The 21,135-nt window shown below is 38.8% G+C and overlaps 1 long non-coding RNA gene across 1 annotated transcript in view; it reads right to left on the bottom strand.

Moving 5' to 3' along the window:
* Positions 1-503: 503 nt before the first annotated feature.
* The window catches only part of LOC140684819 (uncharacterized), a 72,409-nt gene continuing 51,777 nt past the window's right edge, over positions 504-21,135 (bottom strand). The window contains exon 5 of the long non-coding RNA XR_012057625.1: positions 504-786. This is a non-coding gene — a long non-coding RNA (uncharacterized lncRNA). The remainder of the gene's footprint in view (positions 787-21,135) is intronic.

Consider the following 21,135-nt stretch of genomic DNA (forward strand, 5'->3'; position numbering starts at 1 on the left):
GTAAGAATATAATATAACTGAAACAATTTGAAAAGCATTGTGGGAGTCTGTTTTCCATACAATTCACTGCAATTTGCCTTCAATCAAATTGGAGAAAACTACAGGACTTAGGAGGGGTGATAAAGGTCTCAGTCTTATTTGTGTATATCTGGAATAACTTCTGCAATTTCTCCCATGAAGGATCAGAGCTACCATTTTTTGTAATGATTGAAAACAAATCTGGATGGCCAGACATACAACTTCAGATAAAATCATACATAAACCCTGAAGAAAACTGGATTGGCAGCTAAATTTTGTATGTGGTCTTTATCTCCATCTTTCTTCATGTTTTTGAACTTGTAGGAAATTGGTGACACTTGGAAGCAGATGTGAGTGGAGTGTTTTGGCCTTATTTGCAGTAATACGACGGAAATGTGTGAAAAAGAGAACTAAAACTCTTCTCTAAGCAATCCCAAAGTAAACCACTTGACTCTTTCTGGGAAAAAAAAATAGAGAGATAGATGGCAGATTTAATAATTTTAATAATTTTAATCACATGACTCAATGCAGCAACAAGACAGAGCCAGAAACTATGAGGACAAGCACAGCAAAAGATCAGCAGAAAAGTGTGTGAGATGGCTCCATTACCAAAATGTTTGAAGACCCAGGACCATATTTCAGTGAATTTGTTTAACACCACAGTGAATGCCTTGTGGAAAAGTAGGTTTCCATTATTAACCCCCAAGTTTGCTCTGAAACCCTGGATTTATTCAACTGCAAAGCCAGATTCCATAAAGGGAGGTCCACCTGTAACAACATCAAAGAGGAAAAATGTATTATTGGGCACCAGCTTCTAAAGAGTGCAAATAAAAGGAGGAGATGTTTCCATCTTCAGTCTCACATTTTAATTCTTACCTTTTTCTTGGCAGTTTTAGCAAAATGGACATTAACTTGCGGAAAAAAAAATGGGTTTCTGTTGAAAGATATTTTCAGGTGTGTGGATTGATGGTGACACTACAGCTGCCCTAGCACAGTCTCTCTGTGGCATTAAGAGGTTTTACTCCACCATGGTAAGGGCAGTTGAGGTACCACATAAAGAGTTTGCTGAAGACCTTCACATGCTCTCTCAGGAAGAAAGCCAAAGGTCCTGTTTGCCTAGAATGGATCAATCAGAGGTTTGTACGATTAGGTTAAAGCTATTACCCTGATAACTTTGCCAGACTTTGCATTTCCCATATTAAATAGGGCCCAGGGCCCAGAATATTACTCATCCATAAAAAGATGTAAACAACTAATAAAGTAATTTTGGAAGAAGGGAAAAAAAAAAAAAAAAAAAAAGGGAGAGAAAAACCAACAACAAGCCTACATATTTGATTATCATATCAATTCAAAATAAAATTATTGTTTTCTTCCTTTACCTCAGGGAATCATGATATATTTATAGTTGATGTCACAGTGAAGATTTTTACTGAGAGCAGCATCGATTCAAAAAAATTCAGCCACACTAATTCAGGTGATTGGAACAATAATAAAACATCCTCCTTTAAATATTACCAAGTTCTCATCACATACCCCAGGATTAAGCTGTGTGAATGGGTAACAGGAAAAACCCAGGAGTATCCAATTACAGGAAAGAGCTGGTCTTTATTTATTTAATTTCCCCCCCCCTTCTCACTGTGGAAGAGAAAAAAAAAAAAAAAAGCCCTTGAAACCGACTCCAAGAACTGCCCCTGCTTGGGAGTTGGAACACAGGAGGAACAAGATAAATTCCTCAAAATTCTAATTGGGGAACAGTTGACTTAATTGGTGGCCATTTGGCAGACAATGGGAAAGGAGCCCTGGCTGGCGCTGATGGCACCCCAGGGGGATATAACCTTGCAACAGGCCAGAAAGCTCTCAGGGACAGATTGTTTCCAGAGAAGAAACCATGAGACCAAGGGTTGGATTAACCCTCCAACTGTCAAGCTTTATTAGGAGTAATCAGGCTAGATATAGCAAGGGTTAAACTCAGGAAACTGAACTGGCAATGATGACATATGTCTCTTTAAAAACAAGTAAAGTGAAGAGGGGATAGGGAGGGAAGAATTCAGGGAAGAAAATGCATCTGAATGACCCACAATACAATTGCTTCCGTTTCAGGTGGGGTGTCTGCTGGCTCTTGGGTTTGCTCCCTTCACAGTGTCACCTACTCAGTTTCCAGGCCATGCTTAATTCCTGGGGGCTTCTTTTGCACGAGGTGGGTTAGCACTGGAAGCCTGATCCTGCTCTATGTGGAGCAGCCAGTGCTTAAAGCCAAGAAATATTCGGATAAGGTGCACAAATAACTTCTAAAAGTAGTTTTGTGCCTTACTCTTCGGACAAACAGAATCACAGAGAGAGTCTCTGTCTATTAAAACAGCATACTAATCAAAAATTAAATCATCTCCCAAGATTTTGGAGTTAGCAACTCAGAGGGAGCCAGAGAGGCATTTTTTAAAACTCAAAGCCAGACTCAGAGGCACTTTTAAAAACTCCACTGGGCACTCCTGTTCCTGACATGCCCCAAGTCAGAGCCTTTCCAGGCCAGTCCCTTCTGGCTGGGCTCCGGGTCAGATACTGTGGGTGAAAAATACCAAGAGACTGAGGTACCTGAACTCTTTAGCAAACACATCAAGAACATCTCAACACCTTGGCTCTCATCTTTTTTAATGCATAAAAAGCAGTGTATTTGTTACACATGTGTAGCAGAAAAGAAGGAAAGGGGGGTCTGTATATGTGTATATTATTTTCGTGATGTAAAATAGAAACAATTAACCTCAGGGTCAGGCATTCCCAGGCAGTTAATGACCACCTGGATTAAAAGCCCTCAGCTTTGCCTCAGGCCCTCAACTCCTGCAGTCAGTCATTAACTGCTGGAGATTCCCCTCCTGTCAAAAATCATTGTTTAATTATAAAGATGGCACTGTACCCAAATAGTCACTCTCTTTTGCCCCCGAATTTTGGAAAAAGTCAGAATTTGAATTCAGATCCAAGCATTGCTGTTCAGGGGCATCTCCACTTAATTATAAACCCATCAGTTAATTACTGGCTATAAATTTCTGACACCCAATTGGCTATTTGACAGCTTGCTCACAAGACAGAGCCCATATTTTGGTCAGAACAGAGTGTCCATGGCAACCCACTGGCCAACATGGGGAAAGGTAATTACTGGAGTTATTTCTCCAGCTTCTTCATCAGAGTTGCTGCCAAATCCTGTTCAAAGTAAGCAATGTTGTTCTCCAGTTGGGAAGTGTCTTGACTGGTTGTGTGTCTGATTTAAAGATCCTCCATTCCCCTCAAATGTTGCAACAGGTCATTAGTTCCAGGAATTTTTCTCACTGATCTGAGCAAGTTGAGGATGCCAAGGGTAGGAGGGGATCATTCTCCAGTCCCATCTCCCACCATACCTGGCCGGAGGATGCTGCTATGCAGCTAAACCAACAGCCTAATTAACTTTTTACTCCATTGAGCAGTTAAGAATGAAAAGACCAAGGTAAAAAAATATTTAAAAATATTAAAAGATACCTGGGGACGTGAGGTATTTCACCTGTGTTGGAAACCAAGAGGAAAAGCTGGCTGAAAACCACTGCAGAGGGCTGACCTTTACAGTGGAAGGTTGCAGAAATCCAATTTGATCTGTAGTCACCTGTCTGCCTCTGCCCCTTTCCTGAAATGTCAATCTTGTGAGGAAATTTGGTTATATAAAAGAAGAAATATCCTCGTAGGCAAAAAAAAAAAAAAAAAAAGAAAAAGGGAAACTGCTCTTAAATATAGTCCTTTCAATTCATATTCATTTCCAGCTTGTGCAGCAAGGCCACAAGTCTTCTCCATCTAGGAATTTTGAATAGGAGTTGCTCTCCTATGGATGTAGCCAGCAACTACGTAATTCAGTGGAGGTTTTTAGTTTAGGACTAAGAGAGAAATTGCCAGCAGCAGATGCAATGCAGCATGCAACACAAAATTTAAAGGGGGGAAAACGTGTGAATAGCACCGGATATCATTTGGGAAAAAAAGCAAATAGTGTGTTTGAGTCTCACTCTATTTCAGCCATGTAATTGAGCAGACATATGTTCATGGAGGCACTGGGTACCAGAATAGCACCTCAGCACTCTGCAAGCACCAGAGGCTGAAACCCAAACTCCCAAGCTGGGAATCCTGTCCCAGTCTGAGTTGTCCTGAAAATCCCCCAGGGGCTTTGTCAAGCCTCATCCTGGGCCAAGGGGGACCACAAGTGCCCTGTCTCTCTTCTGGTTGCTGCCCTGCTCTGAACAAGTGCAGAAAAGATTAATACAACAGGAACAGGATGCTGGGAGGATCGAGGTATCTGTTTGCTGCCCTGGCCCAGGTTATCTCACAATACACCTGTTCTTTGTCTGTCTAATTATTATTTAACTAATCAGCAAATTATTTGATCAGAAGAGTTTTGAATTAACCTCCAGAGAGGCCTGAATTTCCCCAGAGCTTTACCCAAGTGCCAAAACGTGGCTGAAACCCTCAGCAGCCAGCAGCTAAAGTGGATCTAAAAACCCCAGGATTGCACCCAGACTGATGTATTGTCTTTATTTTCCTCCTGCCTGACAGTCCAAGCAGAGCAGGGTCCCTGAGAGTCAGTCCTTACAATTTGCATTCTCCATGTACAATCCTGCCTGGCATTTCGCATCTAATAACTGTGCCTTTTGTTTATCTATAATCCACCCCTGTCACTGTATACCTGTAGTGCACCTTTATCTCTAGGCCTCCTATCTCCAGTACAGAGACCATTCAGCCCTGGGGCTTGTCAGTTTTATGATTCATGGGTATATTGTACCTAAGATCCTACAAAGAAGGTCTTGAAGTAATTTAAAAAAAAAAAAAAAAAAAAAAAGAAAAGAAAAGAAAAGGAAAGGAAAGAAAACAGGTATTTCAGATGGCATGCTGTGTGAAAGAAATCCCTTATTGACTAGTCTAATCTTGTATAATGTAATCTAATAATAAAGCCTGTTCCCAGAGGTACTGCTCAATAGTTGTTATAGTGTTAAAACATGTTTTATGCTGTGTTCTGAAACATATTAAGTGTAACAAAATTGTCCAGCTACTTCTTACATACCAGCTACTAAATATGGCATGAATGCTGTCAATAAAGTAAGCAGTTACTATATTTTAGATTTCTCCCAGGCATAGAATTCAGTTATATTTTCAGTAATCAATTAATTGGCTGCTCATTACTGGTCCAGATTGCTTGCAGGCTTCCTGGCTGTGCTCCCTCCACGTGCTGGGTGTGGGACTGCTCAGGACATGCCACCCTGTGTGCTGGAGCCATGGGTCCAGGGGATGCCAGGGGACTGCCTGCTCCTCTAGGTGCACTTTGTCCCTTCTGAGCTGGGAACCACCTCACAGCACTGCTGGGAGCCCCCTGACTGCAGGACTGGGCACAAAACACCCTGTGCAACTGTGAAAGCCAGTGCTGGGAGGCTTGAGTGCATAGATTTTCCACAACATATGGATGGGCTTGAATAGGACATTCAGTGCTTTATGTTCACCTCATCCTCAACTTTTGTAGCAGTTTTGGCCTCTAACTTCATACCAGGCTCTTGTCTTGGACCTAAAAACATGCAAATGTCTTGGGGCTGACTCCCTCCGTAAAGAAGAGGAAGGAAAACTCTCTGTTCCCAACTCAGATCCCTGCTATAGTGAAGGGCACAGGGATGCCACACAAAGAATTGGCTGACCAAAGGGATATCCAGCTGCAGAGCTGGGGTGCACTGCCAGGATGGGAACAGAGCACAGCTGGAAAAAGAGCAGAAACTTCCTCAGCTGAGCTTGGTGCCGCTGGAAATGCCTGTGGCAACCAGAGCCCCTCCTGAAAGGTACCAAACAGCAGCAAGACAGAAGCACTGCCCTGCAGAGGGAGGGGTCATTGCACCCTCCCTGCAGCCCAGCCCAGGCAGGAATTTCCAAGTGAACTCCATAACAAAGGGATCTGTCTTTCTGAGATGCTTTTCAAATACAAACCCCATCCTCTCTCTCAGTACATGAATTTTCTTTGAACAGCTGCTGGTTTTTTTAGTGTAGTCATAGATTAGAAATTATATGTCTGGGGTCTGTTCTGATTATTTTTTATTGGGCGTGTGAATCACACAGAGTTGTTTCTGTTCCTTGATTAACTGAGTGCGACTCTTAGAACCAAGTTTTTAATAATAAATGTTGTATTTACAAATTCACAATTTGTGAATACTCTCCAGGCTTCTGTTAAATTGCTGTTTTCATGGAAACTTCTCTTGGCAAACTGACTTGTATAAGTTTAGTTTGATTTGTAGAAAGCAGACACAAAATGGGAGTGAAGGCATAAAAAGATAATGCTCTTGGGTTTTTTCTCTTGAATGTAAATTCTTCGAAAATTTGTTGTTAGGCCTGTTGTAGGTGTCAGGAAGACTCAAAAATAATTTTGTTTTCATATAAAATGACAAATTAAATCTACTATATTTGGGCAATAGCAAACCCACTGACACTAATATTGTACTACTGATAGGTTTTGATAGCAATAATTATAATATTATTAGTGATTTAGCTGACTGGTCTTTATATATATATATATATATATATATATATATATATATATATATATATATATATATGTTTTATATACGCTAGAATTAGCAAAACAAAGACCAGAATTACATACTGACATCTGTATTTCCATGTAATCAACATAACAGCATGACAGCATGCATGGACTGTATGTGAAAAGGCATAAATGCTTTCCTGAAAGTTATGCCAGTATTTGTTTTGAAGTGCCAAGATATGTATTGTTCCTTCCAGACATCAATAGGAAAGTACAGTCCAGGAACAAATATGAATAATTGAAACAGGTTCTCAGTGTACTCCATATATGCAGTTGCTATTAGCATAAGAGAAACATTGCCTTAAAATAGGTGATCTATCATGACACAATTAGCAATTATTTATCACAGTAACAATCCAAATTGTGTCCTCAATATGCTTCATTGTATATTTAAATTAAATACAGGCAGTCTGTGTAAAGTAAAAATCAATCAATATATTGTAATTAATATAATCATATCTCTCAGGAGTTCTAGCAGGTGTGTTAGACACAGACACAGATACATATGGTGTAGCTTCTTCATACAACAGGACATTTGTGTGGTAGGAGAGCCTGAAATACAGACAGCAAATGCAGATATACTAAGCACTATTAAGCACAGGTACATCATTATGGCCCATAAAATCGTTAGCCTTTGTGTAGTCCCTGCATCTTTTCAGAGTACAGTAGAATTATCACTCTAGGAAACATTATGTGTTGACATCCAATTGGTGTTTAACAATAAAACAATTGCCTTATTAAATCTAAATTAAATCCTGCTCAAGATAAATTTAATTTCAAGTCTGGCTTAAATGGCTCACGAGAGTGATGAATACTTAGAATGAAGGAAACCCAAATCATTTGTACTGCCTTACCTTTTCAGCCAGAGAGCTGTTTATTATTTTTTGCATTATTATTTTAATTTACTGATATCCCCTCTGCTTGCATGGAGTTATTTGAACAATCAGAACTACGGAGCTGTCAGATGCTTTCTAATTCTAACTCGGAGCTGCTAACATTCCTCAGAAACTTTCGCAAGCAGACAGAGTCATTAACATCATTTGACCATTTCATTTCAGGATTCATTTTACACAGCTGGAGTTGAGCTGTTCTGTGAATAAGACAAGCCTATAATTGACAAAACACAAGACCAACCCTGAGCTAGCAAAAAAAAAAAAAAAACAAAAGTGTTAAATCAGCTAAAGGTGCTCATACTTCAGGAGTTTCTTGCAGTAGATTCTGTTTTCTATGTCTTATTGTGGATTTGTTTGGGGTTTTTTTTAATGAGAAAGAGTGGTTGTAACATAATCTTCATCCAGTTTATAATTTAAATAATATCAAACAATAACCTGTAATTGATGCAAGCTCTCTGGGCACAGTTGCCATTATAATATTCTTTAAGATTATTCTAAAAAGCTAACTGTTCTTTCTTAAGAAGAGAATTAGAAGGATATGGTATGCATTTTATATTCCATTGAATGGAACCCCTCAGCAGTCCAATTCCCTGAAAAATTTCCACATTGATTTGTAACCTTTGGGGGAAAAATTCTTAATTCTCCATGGTTTCTGATCACTTAGGCTTTTCTGGGCTTGGGTAACACAGCATGCCACATGTTTTCCTAACAAATTGCATTCGGACACTTTCCGACACTTTCATTATTTTAACTCAGGTAATAATTAGTCACTGTCAGAGCTAAGACTTAGGTTGTGCAAATCAGAATAAATTTACCTCGCTGTAGCAGCAGTCACAAATGAAGCAATAAATTAGAAATAGCAAATTGTTACGGACTTAAGAGATCACAACTCAGAATCGCTACCTGAAATCCAGGAAATGTTACAGCCCTGCCAAGATTTCCTTGAGAGCTTAATTTTTCCAGATAACTTCATGTTTCGAGAATGTTATTGCAAAAAGCCCTGGAGATATTATACTCATGACATTCCCTAAGAAAACACGGTGGGACTTTGCTATTGCATTAAAAAAAAAAAAAAAAAGAACGAAGACTGTTTCTTATTAGTATGAAATGCATGTCTTTTGAAGGTCTTCAGGGTTCAGAGTCTCTCCCCCTCCACAGCTTCCCTCTCCCTTATCCTTACAGTTTGTATAGATTAAATGCATAGTGCAACCCCATGGGTTCTCTGTTGTAAAGCTATGTCTAATATGAGGCCACTAGACACTGTCACATAAAATCCATTAAAGTCCATCAGATGCACTGTCTTGGTAACATTCAGCTCATTGTCATTGGGCTGCTGCAATGAAGCATAGAGTGCCTGCTTTGAAACTTGATTAAAACAATTCATTAAAAGTAAGGCAACTAATCAGAACACAAGGGTTGTCTTCATGGGACTTGAAAAGTTCATTAGTGCCCCCACTATGAAAAGCAGGAGTGGGAAAAAGAAAGAGGCAGGAAAAAGAAAGAGAGAGGAGTCCTCCTCCTCCTCCCCTCCTCTTTGAGGTGTTATCTAGGGGTTGGGAGCCAGTATCCTTCCCCAGTGCTTTAATTGGTTTGATCTGATCCTCCAGCATCATCCCAAAGCCTCTGTTTGAAACTGTTGGTCATTACAGTTTGATATCTATTTTTTTTCATTTTCTTAAATAACTATGAAAAATCCATTCCTAGCAGAGTTATTCCCAATTTCACCTCTCACCAAACCCAGAGATTTCATTATACAAATACCCTTCTGTATGAAAGCCCAAGAAAAAGCATCTCAGTCTCTTTTACAGTGAGCACTCAGCTTGTTTTCATTCAAGATCTCCTCCAATTTAATTTTTAACCCCTAAAATAAAGTCATTTAAATTTGAAAATTGTTTTGAATTTGTCAAAACAATGCCAGTTCTAGAAACCAGAATTTAAGCTTTTGAATTGCTAAAAAAAAATTGTTTAAATTCACTGTTCTCTTTGCAAACAAATTTTTAGAACAGTCCTTAAAAACAAGAAAAAAAATACCCTCATGCAAATGAACTATACATGGGGAGGCTGCTTGCTGGCATTCTAAGATAGTGTTTGAAGATGGAAGGTGCTGCACAGTCTGTGCCAGCTGTTTGCAGAGGTGCACCTAATCTGAGCAGGTAAATAGCAGTAAATTCACAGGGGCTGTTTCAGGGGTGTTAATGTTCTTGTGCATAGCAATAGTGGAGCACCACTGCAGCCACCCTTCAGGAGGGCCGTGATTTACGGGCTATGGGAAAGGTCCATTCTCTTTGTTCAATATAGACCATAAACAAAATTCCTCCAAATGACTGTTATGAAAAGTAGCTCCACAATATTGCATGAATCTTTCCACATCCTACACCTTATCTAAAGTTTATGCCTGGAAGATGGACTACTTGCATTGCAGGAACTCTATAGATTATCTCCATTACCGATTAAAGAGAGTGTCTTTTCCCGTGCCTCCTGCCTACCCATTTGTTACCTCCTTAAATGAGTGAAGGGTCTTTTGATTAAAGGGTTCTTTGCTCAGGAAACCACCGTGTTTGCAAACACAAATGCATATATACACTCTAATGAATAATGAAGGTTATTTATTGCTCGTGCTTGAAATAATGGTTGATTTTGGAGTGCCTTTCATAAAACCCGCATCAGAAAGTGTGTTATGTCCTGACATTTTCATTGCAGTTCAAGTAAAACAGTCCTCGGAAATTGTCTTGCTACCAAATTGCAATCATAAAGGCATGGCTTCAGACTCTTAGAATCACTTCAGATTGTGAACTTCTGGATAATATATAACATAAAGAGTTTAATTGAATCAGCCAGTTGGGTTTTTGCCCAGAAAAGTAGAAATTTAAATGCTGATGCAGCTTTAGCTTTCAATGACACCAGTCAGCACTCCTTAGATTGGATTGTAAATAATCTTATTTGAGGATATGCAGTATGATGGGGATATACTTGTCTGTAAACTTGCTAGCAAAAGTAATTAAATAATTCCATTGTGTACTAAGACATATGAAAAATCACTGACCCCAGACAAATATTCGATAAGTATTTACCAGCAGCTAGAAGAAAATACTGGCTTTTTAGTAATTCTTGTCTTATTCTTGAGTTGCTAGGACAAAAGAACACAAAAAGAAAAACAGAACACAGCAACAGTGAAATCTGTTTCTGCCCCATGATTGAAGACCTTTGTGGCAAGTGCTTTTCAGTCCACTTGGATGGTGATATGAATCCACCATCTGAATGCAGGCCTGCTTCACATCCCAGTGTTTCAAAGTTCACCTGGATTAGTGTCCTGAACACCTCAATGAGTCATTTTTTTCAATCTTCAGCTACAACTAATAGAAACAGAAAAATGAATACAGATAAGTCTCCTACCTGATCTAACATAAAACATTGCATTAAATTAAAGGGGAAAAAAAGGGGAATGTGGTCAGTGATTTTACTGAAAACAGTAATTAGCCCCAGCTCACAAATGTCTCATTTTTTTATTATTTTCCAGAAGTTTCACACTTGCTTAATGAGAAATGCTAAAAGTGAAAAATGGAACAATTTTAAGCTGCACATTTAAACACTTGCAACACCTTTAATATTTCCTTTTACTTTTTTTTCTAGAGATAATGTGAAAATGAACTATTGAAAGCATTAAGTGTAAATAGAAGAAAGCGAAGCAAAAATTCAAAAAAGTGAGAGCATTTATTCTGTTTAAAAAATACAAACCTGAACAATTTCAGTGTTGTGGGGCTTTTACAATTTAAAATACAATTCTCTCTTTAAAATAGAGTTCTTTGATCTTCAGTGAGGTGCAGCTATTCAATGCAAGAGGCACCTGAGCTGAAGAAGAGGAAAAACTGTTGCTTTAGGATGGGAGATGATGGTCCTTTTCTGCAGCTTGTTGTGTAGGGAGGCTGAAGGATTTGTATGAAACATGAATTAAGAATTCACATTTCAGATGTTCTTGAATCTCTGCCCAAACTCCTCACAGAGCTGAAATGCTACAGCTGCTGTCACCCCTTCTGCTTCACGCTGTGCCATCGTTGGTCCATGCAACGTCAGCCACATGTGCCAGACTGGATCACTCATTTGGCTCCTCTGGATCTCTGAGAGGAGACTTGGATAAAACCTCAGGCTTTTTACAAAATTATTCACAGCTCCTCTAAGATATTGAATCCCCACACACACACACCACCCCCTCCCCCCCCCCCAGCACCAGTATTTTGCTGCCAAAATTGTTGTTTACAGAAAAGTATTGACATCAGAGACTGTTGATTTGTAATTTCAAAGATCATGTTTCCCATAGAAGTACAATAGTGGCAATTTTATGGATCTAGTCAAATTCCAGTTGGAGTCATATTCCCTTCCTAGAGCAGTTATCCACAGTTGCTTTGACAAAACAGAAGCTTCATTCTACTTGGAAAATGGCTCCCTGTTGTAATAGCCAAGAATGTGTCCTTGGGAGCATCCATTCTCTTTTTCTTATCTTTATTTTCATTTAAAAAATAACAAAATAGCTGATTTTCCTGCTCAAACTTTTTGTTTCTGCAAACTGTATGGAGATCTCTCAAGATATCTCATCAAGCTTCATTGTCTAATACCTTTATTTTATTTCCCTGCACAGTCTTTCTGTTTCTTTTCCCTTTGCCTGTTTTTTTCATGACAGTTACCACAATGCCTACAAGAAAATCATCTGTAGCTGGTGCAAACCTCAGAACAGTTGTTTCATCCCACTGAAGATATGACCAACTCTGTCTTTTTCCAGAAACACTCGAGATGTCTCCAAAACATTATACTTGCTAAGTAAGATATGGATGCATCTCTCTTTTTTTTTTTTTTTTTTTTTCCTTTCTCCTATTGTCATCTAATCAAAAGCATCTGAGGGCTGAAAAATGTGACACAATGTGGTTAGGTCACCTTGGCCACTGGACAAGGTGTACCTGGCCAAGGCAGTCTCGCTACATTGTGGTCATTATCTTAGTGGTCCAGATGTAGGTAGGAATCAGAGGTTTTGGTGATAATTACACTGATTCTACCCTTTTTTGGTGCACAATTAGGAGTTCCTTCACCTGCCTCTGCAATGCAACAATGACCCTCATTTTTCTGCAGGTTTGTATCGTAAGTAGCTCAGCGAGGATGGAAAGCCAGCAGGCCTCTTTCTCCCCAAAACTTATTAGCCACCAGACCTACTTCAGCTCCAAAAAATGTCAATATGTATCCAAAATCAACTTTGCAGATGGATTTTGCTTCCATTAAATTCCATGGTGAAAAAAAAAAAAGCCATATATAGGGTTAGTTTAATTGTGGGCATACAGTACTTGCAAAAAACAAATAGCTTCATATTTGGATTTATGGAATTATTTTACTGAAAGAGAATTACGTTACATACTTCAATCCCTCATGGCTACTAATGTTTTATTAAATACAGTGTAAATCCAGCTGCAACCATGCAATTAAACCTCCAAGGGGCAAAAAAAAGGGATGTTTTATATTTGATTTCTGCATGCAACAACTTGGTCTCCTGAATAATGCCCATATGCCACTGTGCTCTTCTTGACATTGATGTTTAATGGGGGCTCAGTTTGCTGAACCTCAGCCTCATTGTACAGAAGGAACATGATAACATTATGCACCACCTCCAAAAATTTCACATATATGACCCACTCATAAAACAAAACCTTGTGCTAAGCTGTTGTACAAAAGTATTTAAGGTTGGATAATAAAATACACAGAAATTCAGTTTGTACTAAGAGAAGTTTTAGTTCATTATAGAACTTCAGGAAACAATGATGTGACTCTGAGGACAGTCACTCACAGTAATTAGCTGGAGAGTAAATCCATTTGTTTTCTGCATTTTTTTTCATCAGGACATGCATTTTCACTCTCATGTGCCCAGGGTTTGAAAGGTTTACATTACATAAAATTAGGACTATATAAACTATGAGCTTCATCTGTTTTCTAATATGATTGCCCCTTCCCTTCAGCAGAGTAGCCTAATTGATAGCCTCCATCATATGCAATGCACGTCAATAAATACTGAACATGAATGTGAATCAATATTGTGTTAGTACTGGGATTAAGCAAGCTATTTTCTCTCTTTTTCTCCCCCCTTTTTCCAGAAGAGATGAATATAAGTAAATAAAATGACTGTTTGTCTGAAATTCTGCCTGGGGATTTAGTTTTGCATTTCACTGCAGGACCACGACATCAGAAGTCAACCTGGTCCCTGGTTCTTTGGTCCAATGTGAACAATAGAAGCAAATATCTCAGCAGAGTGCTGGGAAAGACAGCTCTTTTTCCTTTTTCTCTGAAAACATAAGTGCAATAGCAGAGGCAAAGAGATTTGACTTCTGATATCTTTTTTTTTTTTTCCCTTTTCAAGCCACAAATTAGAGGACAATTTACGAGAGCCCAGACAAAAATTTATAGGCCCAATATTGACTGCTCTTGACCCTGTGTGCTATTTTGCAGTCTAAACAATGCCAAATCTCTGAGATGACCCAACACCATGCCAAAATCCATAGACACCTGATATATATTGCACAAATTTTTAAAGCGTGGTAAAAGCACAACACAGTGATAAATGAGCACAATATTTTAGATCAGTCCTTGCAAATGTGGAGCACAGAGCTGACAAGACTCAAAGGTTTCGGGAAATGAAGACTGCTAAAGGAGGTCTATAACATGTGAGAGAGATGTTAGATCAAAGTTCGGATCTAAGCCCAGAACCACAAGAGATTTTAAAAAATCTCTGGGCGCGTCATTGCGCATAAAAGCTCAAGTGCTTCATCTGTGGAGAAGCCTACTTGCTAAAGTGCTTGACATTGCTCTCCATGTCCTCAGGGGAACTGCCTCTGATTTCCAAGGGGTCACAACTCGTTATCCCAATGGAGACAAGCTGGAGCAAAACCCCCCTGCATGCCCCAGCCCCCTTCACAGGCCCCGCTGTCTTCCTTGCACTTACCACCTGCTTTGAGACAGAGGGCAATTGGGTTTGGGTTTGCTTTTCCAAAATTACCCAAGTGAAAATGAGCAAATCTTAGATATTTAACAGACACAGGAATTTAAAGGTTTTTGGGGTTTTTTTCCCAGAAACATTAAACTATATAATCATCTCCAAAGATCTGGTCTTCAAAAGGGCTCAGCAGTGACGTAAATACAAAGGTTAATGGATAAATTTTCTAAAGACTCTAAAGCAGTGACAGTATTTGGCTTTCTGAGAGCTAACTTTTGGATTTAATCTGTTCATCAGCAGCATATTTAGTTAGGAGGTAGAAACACTTCAATATAAATCCTTTTCATCCCAATTTTTTTACAGAAGTGAAATCTATGCCACATCTGAAATAACTGCCCTAACCACAGGTCTTGTTATAAAAAAAAATCAGTATTGCCTTTATAACAATTCTTTTATATGGGATGGTTTTATTAGAGAAGAGGCTGGGACATGGGTCCCCCATTTTCCTGCCCTAATTTCACAGAATCATTCTTGCACTTTTTTTATTGAGGGTTTTCCATTGCAGAGACATGAAGTAATTTTTACTTATTCCTAACTAGATGTATGGGGATTTCCGTACCAAGAGTTGACAAAAACTTTTTGATTATATTTATTTGGATATCTGTATGCTCGTTTACACATGCAAATCTGCATTTTCTAGGACTGTATTTTGTGTGTGGACAAATGCACCTTGCACAGCAGATAAAAAGTCATTGCAGCAACCTCTTAAAAACATGCTGCATTTCCTGCAACTGAATTTATTTACCTTAATACATTGAAAAAGAGAAGTACTGTATTTTAAAAATGTATTTTGCAGATTATTTTTCCTGCAGCAGCAAACCATTTTTGCACAACTACTCACAGTAGATGAATTATCGTTTTCCTGCCTTGAATCTACAACAGTTAATTTAATCGGTGACTTGTGGAGAATGTATGGCTAAATCAAGCCTTCAGTTGAGGGCTCGGCTTAGTTTCCTGTGGCATCTTGTGTCACAATATGTCACATCAGTGTGGCTGCATGGGTGGATGGGTTACTCTTAAAGAAGGCATCAGTCTTAAATGGGTTTTTCTGAAAAGCCAAGAAACCAACCAAACAAAAAATGTTAATGAACTGGATCTCCATGTGTCAATCTGTTCTTATGGTTAATTACTGTACCAGTGGAGGAGTTTGGGGAGAAAAGGGGATGCAGATTTGCACTACACCATCATTTCTCATGGGTCTTCTGAATTCCAATCTGTGCTGACAGAGTCTCTTAATCTGGTGTACCGTCCCAAAGTACCTGGTACATTAACAAGATCACAAACTCCAACTTTTTTTTTTTTTAACTTTGCCTCCCACCCCTTTCCCCTTTGTTGCTATAGTAAAAATGTTTCTACTTTTCTACATCTGTCTGCTGTTGCCAACAAAACACTGGCGAACAGGAGGTGATCTTTCTGTTTTCGTTCCAGCAGCCTGGCCCTGAATGAGTTTAATCGGCTGAGAAACGCGACTGAAAAGGGCTTTGCTACCCTTTCTAACTTCACTGCGCTCAGGCTTTCTGTAGCCTAGAGAGTGACACCCTATGCCTTATTTCACTGTGGATTATTTAGAATGCTTCAATTGTGACTTGTCAATGTGGTCCGGGGTAGATCAAGGCAAAACCTCCGACAAGAAAACAGCGATGTGAATATGATGTGACTGACTGCCACACAATAGACTAATACCTCTTAATTTGGACTTTTAGCAATCTTTTACAATCCTTACGCACTTGAAGATTCCAAATCCACTCTTACAGAGAAGAAAAAAAGACTTTTTCTTCCCTCTCCCTCCTTCCCCCCTCCCTATAACTCGAGTGTATCGATCAATGTCTCTGTATGCATTTAATAGCTTTATTTCAAAGCACTTTACTCTTAAAAGCCCCTCTCACCAAGGCATACTATTGAAATACTGTGCAGGTGTAATTAAATGAGCCAATTTTTTGGCCTGGACTGTAGCCCTGTTCCCTCTTTGGCATGAGAACTCCAAGACAAGGTTTGGTCATCTCTTATTTCTGTGCAGCACTGATTTTGGGTTTGTCTCTTTTTTTTTTTTTTAATTAAAAAAAATAATTAAACTGAAATTAATTGGTTAAAGGTTAATAGATGTAGAGATTGACATCCTTAGTAAAAGTACTCCACCTGAAATGACAGTACAGGAGACTTAATATATTACTAGGTAGTTATGCCTGCACGACCCAGGAGTACTATGGCCAGGGCACTACTGAATTCCAGGTATCCAGTGACTTTGCTGTGGAGTGTGCTTCAAAATTATTCAGCTACTGCTAAATGCTGTGACTCTATTTACAATGTTCACTGCGAAATGGAGGGGAACCACTCATTTATTTCACATGGGAATTTTTCACACAACAGTTTTTTGCTCACTTCAAGATCTAGGGAAAGAGTTCAAAAATAGCATTTCACAACACCAACATGAATAAATTTCATACATCTCTTCAGATATTGTTTCTGTTCTTCATCAGGTACTTTGCACCAACCCTTGTCTGCATGAAATTTTGCCCACAAAAAAGAACTGCAGGAGAGCCTTGTGGGCACTCGTGCACATATATTTTCACCAAAAGGGTTAGAAGGTCAGTCGAAAGCTCTTTGCAATACGGGTGTCATCCAATGAAGCCAAATGAAACAGAGCTATGCATCTTAATCAGGCCTCGTGAATAGGAAATGCTCAAAGCAGCAGTCATGGTGAATAGTCTGTGATTAGTCCACAAGCTGAAATCGCCCCCATAACCCACATGCCAAGTCATTTTGGGTTGTGCACATATTTGTAAAAACACAAAATTTGTCATTACAGAAGTCACAAGCGAAATAAAGGTATAAATTTCTCGGGTGAATTGTTCAAAAAGGATAGAGTGCAGAGCTACAACCTGGGATGGTATTGAACTCGGTGACCTAGAGGTGAAGGGCTGAAGAGCCCATAACCAATCACCTTTGAATTTGGTGTCCAGGATTGTCTTTTTGAAAATTAAACAAAGACCCAACTGCAGTAATTGTGTCATCTTATGTACTTAAAGTAATTTCCCAACTCAGCTCAATATCTGTAGGAGCAAATGGAGAAATTGCCTGTTGTGCCACTTCTCTAAGGTTTTATAGCTACTCAATTTTTTCCTCAGTGCTTTCCTACTGCTCTACACAAAAACATTGCAAAGTTCCTGAGACCAGGCAATAAAATGCACAGATGTCTGAGCCAAAGAAATAAACAAAAATAAGACTTTCACACAAATCTGTAAAGGTGATACAAAAAAAACCACTTTTGCATAGCTGTTTTCTTTAGGCATTGATCCATTTTCAATGGAGTTGCTCAGAAAGTATATTTATTTGTCAGATCACTGTTCTAAAAAATTAATTTATATTCTTTATTTTTAAAAAGGGGGAAAAACTTGCTGTGATGGGTGTCAGTCTTTAGCATGTGGCATAAGCATGTTCTTCTAATTCTGTGTGCTTACTGACTGACTGAAACCCCAATATGTCCCAGAATGGACCAAGGGCACAGTTACCCTCTTCTGCAGTTTAACACTGGCTGCTTGAAGTAGAGTTTTCATTGATAGTTCTCAGGTTCAGTGTCTGCCTCAGGAACTAAGCAGACTTTTACAGCTCATGGAGAAAATCAGACTTGAAAGACCCCTCCTGCCCCGAACCCATATGAGTACCCTCAGCTGCTCCCAGAGGAGATGCTCAGCATTTCTACCCTCTCTGTAAGGAAACGTGTGAGATGCCCCAAGGATCTCAAACCAGCAAGGCAGCAGGGCTAGAGAAAGCACCTCCACTGATTCACAAGCCATGGAAAAAGAAAGTCTTTCCTGATGCCTCCTACTTCACCCCGATATTTTGGCTTTGAGTTGACTTCTGTATGTAGCATGTTCCCATCCCAGAGGAACAGACTAATAATGAAGGCCAAATTCTGCTAAAAACACCATTACCTTCTTGGAGCAGAGCTGTTTCCTTCACTTTTTGTCTAGAAAACCTCAGGCCATCTCTACCTCAGCTGAACCATGTGCTCAGCCAGGGTAAGCCAGCCTGAACTCCACTGAACTTCAATGTTGTTGATTTACAACACCTAAAACAGTGCCAGAAGGCATAATTAGGATAAGAGCAGCTTAAAAAAATAAATTTCCCTCTTAGAGTCATAGAATCATAGAATCTTAGAATGGGCTGGTTTAGAAGGGCCCTTAAAGATCTGACCTAAACCAGAAAATAACTAGATTTAAAGTCTCCTACAAGACTAAAAATAACCCTTCCAACTAATTATGCTTATATTACCTCCTCCAGCAGCAACTATTTGGTTTCATCCTAACCTTCATACTTACCCATAATTACCATCTCCTTTGACATGGCTAACTAAAAGTGGGTATTAATATGGATTTAATGTTGTTTCTGAAATTGATGGGGGACCGAGGGTGCCAATGACTCTACTTTAACTTTGTACTAAAAATGTGTTGATCTGTGGGTTTTGGCTGCTGCTCGAATTTGACTTGAAGGTTGAAAGTAAACACATCACTCAAGCATATGGTGCATGAATTAAGGTCTTTCTGTCACCAGCCTCTGCTTTTTTTCCCTACTCTTGGGTCACGCACCCCAGAGTCCCCCCTCCTTTCCCCTTTCCTCTCATGGGACCCTGGGGAAATATTTCTCTTGACATGAATTCCTGCGTGGCAACACCTGCATTTCTTTCAGAGCTCATTTCCATGGGGGAAGGTTTGCTTTTTTTTCTTCTTTTTTTTTTTTTTCTGCTCCCCAGAAACTTTTTCTCTAGGAATGAGTAGATTTCCCTAGCCACTCTACAGAGACCTGTTGCATTTCCAACAGTGGAAAGCACACTGACTGAATTTGAATTTCCATACAGGAGATTACTTTCCAAAAATATGTGCTTTAAATGAACACAGTCCACTTTTAAAATTTTGATAGTATGGATTATGATAGAATTGGACGCATAGTAAAACAATAATAATAATGATAATAATAACAATAATAAATAATAGTAATATTAGAATGCATTCAACACACCTTAGACAATATTACACATACGAGGGTTTGCTATGTCAGAAACCTCCCCCTTAGAGGATGACATTTTGAGAGCAAAAATGGTCATTTTTTATAATTGTAGTTCCTTAACAAAATAAAGATATCCTGTAAAACAACTTTTCTCGACATAAGTGAGAGACACCGGGGCTTGTGCTGATATAAATGTGTTAGTCAAGGTGTCCAGGAGAGAAGATTGTTCTTTTTTTATTTTTCCACACTAACTGACATCTTTATTCTGGGGAACAAAATTAAGTGTAAACCAAGCATTACTGTCTACAGCATTTTCTTGAGGTCAGGGTTTCCAGGGAATAATAGAAGGAGAAAGCTTCCTAAAGACATATCTTTGTGGAGTAGGGATGGGGGTTCCAATTTACTAGTCTTCATCTTATTGAGGGCAATAATTTCCCTGAAGACTTTATTGGCAGGGCATCACTGCAGAAAACGTTTGCTGCCGGCAACCCTATTATTTTCCATGAGAAATACAGTCCCGTGAGAAAGCACGTTCTCACTCTATTTCTGTGGGAAACACCAGGAGAAGAAGAATTCCAAATCCCGCGAGACCGAGCAACTGGAAACAACACCAGAAGCCCTCTTGTTTGTGTAACTTATTGCAAAAATATCAAAGGAGCTGGGGGGAGGAGAAGGGGGAGAGGAAAGAACATGTTTTCATAAAATTTTCAGTTTGCAAGAGCTCTGTTTTTAAAAAAAAATGGATTTATATTTGACAGCCCAAAAATCCCAAGGATGTTCAGTCTATTTCAGTTGTCAATTTACGATCTTTAAAACATTTTTAAAATTGACTGAACCTTAACTACATCCTACCTCATCTTGTACTAGCCAAGTTTTACAGATGCCATCTTAAAAATCAATTCAAAGAACAGCCATAAACTTGAAAGCTTCCTATTTGAAGTGTATATGGCAGAATGCAATTTTGTTTAATTTTAATTGACAGAGATGTCAGCCTAAGAGAATATTTTAGAATATTAGTAGGAACAGTAAACTCATGCCTTGACACTTTTATGATATAATGGTATAATTCTCAGGAAAAAAAATCACCACTGTCAGGATTTACACAAAAGCAGTACATGTTTTACTTTTTCCTCAGTAAAGGAGTGACAAATGTATTACTAATTACACAATTACTTTATTATGTATAACCAGTAATAAAACCCTTGATGTACCCTCAGAAAATCTTAGTTTCATTAAAAAAGACAGATTTTTCTTATTTATTATTTTTTTTAAATTAGTATTAGATGTTTTCTTGGGAGGTTTTAGCCTGTGGGATGTAATTCAGTTCACTTGCCTCTGCATTTTGCAATTCAAAAAAGCATATTTGTGAGGCCTGTTTGTTCCTAAGGAGACAAATCCTCAAGTGGTGTAAAACTGCTATTGCTACCTGTTCGGGCAAGCTGAGAATTAAATTTGAAGTAACATAATCACTTACTACAAAAGATCCAAACAAGTGATTTCTCTTGGTTTTCTTGGATACTGATTTTTATATGTCTGTCTATTTTTTGATATGACAAAGCAACTTCACATCAAGAAATAAATGCATGGCAGCATAAACTACTGGTGTGTGAAGATCA

Source organism: Taeniopygia guttata, chromosome 10 (genome assembly GCF_048771995.1).
Source record: "Taeniopygia guttata chromosome 10, bTaeGut7.mat, whole genome shotgun sequence".
Classification (NCBI taxonomy): Eukaryota; Metazoa; Chordata; class Aves; order Passeriformes; family Estrildidae; genus Taeniopygia; species Taeniopygia guttata.